Source organism: Diachasma alloeum, unplaced genomic scaffold (assembly GCF_001412515.2).
Source record: "Diachasma alloeum isolate Michigan unplaced genomic scaffold, Dall2.0 Dall_scaffold_00311, whole genome shotgun sequence".
NCBI lineage: Eukaryota > Metazoa > Arthropoda > Insecta > Hymenoptera > Braconidae > Diachasma > Diachasma alloeum.
This window is the reverse complement of record NW_021680450.1, coordinates 249856-256064: the sequence shown is the minus strand read 5'-3', so window position 1 is coordinate 256064 and position 6209 is coordinate 249856.

The following is a 6209-nucleotide window of genomic DNA, read 5'->3' as shown; positions in this document are numbered from 1 at the left end:
CGCAATTTACAAAAGCATAAGTCTGCATTTTCCAAAAGTTTATATGTAGTTAATTTGAAATTCATATGCCTGGAAGGATCTGAAGGATCTGATTCTAATTGTTTCACAAAATTTGATTACTCACAGTTCGGTTTCATTTATGTATCAATTTTTTTATAGGGATCCTTGGTTGAATTCGCAATTTCCTCACCAACAACTAGATTCACTAGAGGCTATCATGTATACTCTCACAAAAACACTTTCTTCCACTCGTATAGTTTATTTTGAGTTCGAAATATTTGACAGGACAATGGAAGTTAATAGTTTTGGGTGAGACTGTCCATAACGCTTCGCAATAGTCTAATTCTTTAAATGCAAGAAAAGTCACCCCTCTCGGTTAAGGAAATTCGATTTCCGGATAATTCCAATTGTTCGTAGCCTCTTATTTATTCGGCAGCTATTCAGCGTAATTTCGACACTGCGAGTTATTGTATTGTATTGCAGGATTGAAAAACCCGGCCGATTAAGTGAACTATTTCGACCAGAATTATTACTGCTCCGTCGCTGCTTCAAGACTGATTAATTTTGATTTTTCTGGAGTTTTCATTTGTTTTTACGAGCCACTTGACTCAGGGGGCTCCAACGAGTCAATTGTTAATTAGTAGAAAATGTCGTATGATTTTTCCCACTTTTAAATCGTCTTCAGGAAAGTAGTTCACTCGGTTTTTGGGGTTTTTGTTTTCATGGTGTCTCAATCATTCCTTCATCTGCGAATTTTGATATTGAGAAACGGGGGCATGTCGAGTGAGACATTGCATCACTGATGCTCTCAATTCCATTGTTTTTGGATCTATTGAGTTCAAGTGATGAAATGTTTCATCAATTCTTTGACTTATTAATTTGCATTATGTCTATATCTATATTATTTTTCATTTAATTTTCCTATAAAAATTCTGGACATCACACATGGGTAGTAGTCGTGCGAGATTAGCGAATTAAGTTGATAACGATCATAAAGAAATAAGAAGAAAATATCAACCTGATTCTACTGAATTCAATCTGTTGAGTAGAAAGGGGGTATTCCCCTTTGAATATATGTGGACATCCATATGAAAAAGGATTATAGTTTCCGACATATTCACTTTTTTGTCTCAGCAACTGCCATTTGCACCAATATTAAATTTTTGTTTCCGTCTTCTCCAACGACGTCATTTTTGACCTCATGAAGATCATTTTGAGCTCAAAATGTGCGAAATGTTATCACTATTATCAGAGTATATATAACATCATATCGACAAAGTGTTCCCTTTTCATGTGGACCTCCACATGTGGATGATTGGGGTAAATTGGATGAAACCGAATTGCCTGGGAAAGAAGGGTTTCACTCTCAATTGACTGATGAGCAGATATCTGATGAAGATGATCAACATGCTCTTAATGTTTGGAGTGAATTCAATATCAAAACGTTGAGGGAATATTCAGATCTCTACCTACAAACTGATCTCTTATTGTCAGTTGGGACTTTTCAAATTTTTCGTCGTAATTGCCTTTCCACTTATGAATTACACCGTTTGCATTATTATACAACACGTAGCTTAGCCTTTGATGCTATGCTGAAATATACAGAGGTGAATTTAGAGCTTTTTACAGATGCAGAAATGATATTATTCATTGAAAAAGGTATTAGATGTGGAATATCATAATGTTCAAACAGATATATCCATGCTAATAATCCATTCATGGGTGAGAAATATTATGATCCCTCGCCAGAATAATCATATTCGATGTATTATAATGTGAACAATGTATATGGGGCCGCTATGAGTATCAGTTTGCCATGTGATTCATTTGAATGGGTTACTACTGGTTCTGTAGACATGTTAATTGCTGCAGATGATTCTCCAGTCGGATATATCCTTGAAGTCGATTTGGAATATCGTCAAGAATTGCATGGACTATAGAAAGATTTTCCGCTCTGCCCCGAATATTTCATCCCTCCAGAGAGCAAACATACTAAATTAGCGACCACTCTCTTCCCGAAAGAAAAGTATGTAATACATTACGTACACTTGAAGCAATACACAGCTCTTCATTCATCGTGTTTTAAAATTCAATCAGAAGCCCTAGTTGGAATCTTACATTGATCTGAATACTATGAAAAGACAGTCAAAAAATGAATTCAAAAAGAATTTTGATAATTTGATGAATAATGCTGTATTCGGGAAAACTATGGAAAATGCTAGAAAACAGAAAGATATTAAGCTCTTCACACATTGGAGTGGTCGATATGGAGCAAAAGCATTGACAACACAACCCAATTTCCATAGCTGTATGGTGTTTGATGATAATGAATGAATGGAACATCCGTATATTTCAAGAAACCTATCCATATTTGATTTATGATCCTCGATTTATCAAAAACTATTATATATTACTTCTATCAGAACTACGTTAAATGTAAATTTAGGGATTCAGCAAGACTCATATATATACCGATACAGATAGCTTACACTATCTGTTTCAAGTACCAAATATCTATGAGTCTATAAAACAAGACATACACATGTTCGATACATCTGACTATAAAGAGAATAATGAGTATAAAATGCCCCTGGCAAACAAGAAAGTATTAGGACTCATGAAGGATGAGAATACTGGTCGAATCACGGTTGAATTTGTAGGTCTACGAGCCGAAACATACGCATTTAGGATGTTGAATGATGAGAAAGCTAAGAAGAAACCTGAAGGTGTTAAAGCTGCTACACTAAGGAAGAGCACATTCAATGATTATAAAAATTGTCTTTTTGGTAATGAGCACATTATCAGGAATCAGTATTGAATCCAGAGCAAAAAACATCAGGTGCCCACAATCTACTGGCACAAGATGGTTTTGAGTTGGGAAGATGATAAACGTATGATTTCACTCCATACAACAGATAATCTACCTTGGGGTTATTTCGAACCACTTGTGTAATTATATATATATTCTCAGATTGTTTCTCATAATAATAATAGTAATGGTAATAACGTACCCATTTGAATAAATGAATAAACTTTTTCAACATTTAACAAAGCATTTTTATTGTTTGATGTATACTTGTTTTCTTACAATTATCATACAGTTATCTTAAAATGAGTATTAAATATATTCCGTCTATATTCTTCTGATAATATAGCATTCAATATTCTTTCATGAAAACTTATACAACGTTTAAGATCATGATCTCGGGCGATTTTCTTCCGTGAGACACTACATCGTCTTCCGTGAGACAATACGGTGGAACTGAGTTGATCTTATTATTATACACATCCTTTTCTCATAAAACATAACTTAGAACTATGTGAAACGAGTTTCAAAAAGAGTTTGTCTATGTTGTTTTTATAATATAGGGTTCAATATTTCATCACATGAACTTATTCGACGTCTGAAACGATCATGATCTCGAGCAATTTGATTAATAGCACATTTGGAAGAATTATAAAACTATTGAAAACGATATTATAACGATTTCAAAAACCATGAGTTGAACTTCACGCTACGAGTTGAGATTCAGTAAACTGAACTTGACTTTGTATTGAGTGTGGATCATGCAGAGTACGCGAGTTATCCCCACTCCAACTCCCAATGGATGATTCATCATGGAACAGTCGGGAACCATCGAGAATATTCGAGACGAATCGAGTATCCTATTTCATGCCAGTCTCAACAGAACTCAGCCGACACCCCCACCCCACGAACCGATGAGTCATTGATGACATCATTCTTCTCGAACGTTCCGCGATTGTAGCGCCAATATCCAATTTCTTGCAAGTTCCAACCGGTCATTATGGTATCATATAAGTCCCAACAGAACTCAGGGGGAACCCCCACCACGATAACGTCGTCCGTCTCGAATGTACAAGTCTCAGCAGGACTTACGAAAAACCCCCACCTCGCACATTGATGAGTTATCAGTCTGAGTGACTCACCGATGTCATTCATCTTGAAAATATTCAATCATTGTTCCNATGCTAGAAAACAGAAAGATATTAAGCTCTTCACACATTGGAGTGGTCGATATGGAGCAAAAGCATTGACAACACAACCCAATTTCCATAGCTGTATGGTGTTTGATGATAATGAATGAATGGAACATCCGTATATTTCAAGAAACCTATCCATATTTGATTTATGATCCTCGATTTATCAAAAACTATTATATATTACTTCTATCAGAACTACGTTAAATGTAAATTTAGGGATTCAGCAAGACTCATATATATACCGATACAGATAGCTTACACTATCTGTTTCAAGTACCAAATATCTATGAGTCTATAAAACAAGACATACACATGTTCGATACATCTGACTATAAAGAGAATAATGAGTATAAAATGCCCCTGGCAAACAAGAAAGTATTAGGACTCATGAAGGATGAGAATACTGGTCGAATCACGGTTGAATTTGTAGGTCTACGAGCCGAAACATACGCATTTAGGATGTTGAATGATGAGAAAGCTAAGAAGAAACCTGAAGGTGTTAAAGCTGCTACACTAAGGAAGAGCACATTCAATGATTATAAAAATTGTCTTTTTGGTAATGAGCACATTATCAGGAATCAGTATTGAATCCAGAGCAAAAAACATCAGGTGCCCACAATCTACTGGCACAAGATGGTTTTGAGTTGGGAAGATGATAAACGTATGATTTCACTCCATACAACAGATAATCTACCTTGGGGTTATTTCGAACCACTTGTGTAATTATATATATATTCTCAGATTGTTTCTCATAATAATAATAGTAATGGTAATAACGTACCCATTTGAATAAATGAATAAACTTTTTCAACATTTAACAAAGCATTTTTATTGTTTGATGTATACTTGTTTTCTTACAATTATCATACAGTTATCTTAAAATGAGTATTAAATATATTCCGTCTATATTCTTCTGATAATATAGCATTCAATATTCTTTCATGAAAACTTATACAACGTTTAAGATCATGATCTCGGGCGATTTTCTTCCGTGAGACACTACATCGTCTTCCGTGAGACAATACGGTAGAACTGAGTTGATCTTATTATTATACACATCCTTTTCTCATAAAACATAACTTAGAACTATGTGAAACGAGTTTCAAAAAGAGTTTGTCTATGTTGTTTTTATAATATAGGGTTCAATATTTCATCACATGAACTTATTCGACGTCTGAAACGATCATGATCTCGAGCAATTTGATTAATAGCACATTTGGAAGAATTATAAAACTATTGAAAACGATATTATAACGATTTCAAAAACCATGAGTTGAACTTCACGCTACGAGTTGAGATTCAGTAAACTGAACTTGACTTTGTATTGAGTGTGGATCATGCAGAGTACGCGAGTTATCCCCACTCCAACTCCCAATGGATGATTCATCATGGAACAGTCGGGAACCATCGAGAATATTCGAGACGAATCGAGTATCCTATTTCATGCCAGTCTCAACAGAACTCAGCCGACACCCCCACCCCACGAACCGATGAGTCATTGATGACATCATTCTTCTCGAACGTTCCGCGATTGTAGCGCCAATATCCAATTTCTTACAAGTTCCAACCGGTCATTATGGTATCATATAAGTCCCAACAGAACTCAGGGGGAACCCCCACCACGATAACGTCGTCCGTCTCGAATGTACAAGTCTCAGCAGGACTTACGAAAAACCCCCACCTCGCACATTGATGAGTTATCAGTCTGAGTGACTCACCGATATCATTCATCTTGAAAATATTCAATCATTGTTCCCACATATTTGCACATGTTTGCATATGTTTGTAAATGTTTGCAAATGTTGTCCAATGTTTGCAAATGCTTGCAGAATGTTTGCAGAATATTTGCAAATGTTTGCAGAATGTTTGCAAATGTTGTCAAATGTTTGCAAAATGTTTGCAAATGTTGTTAAATATTTGCATATGTTTAGGACTTACGGGGAGATTCCGNTCATATATATACCGATACAGATAGCTTACACTATCTGTTTCAAGTACCAAATATCTATGAGTCTATAAAACAAGACATACACATGTTCGATACATCTGACTATAAAGAGAATAATGAGTATAAAATGCCCCTGGCAAACAAGAAAGTATTAGGACTCATGAAGGATGAGAATACTGGTCGAATCACGGTTGAATTTGTAGGTCTACGAGCCGAAACATACGCATTTAGGATGTTGAATGATGAGAAAGCTAAGAAG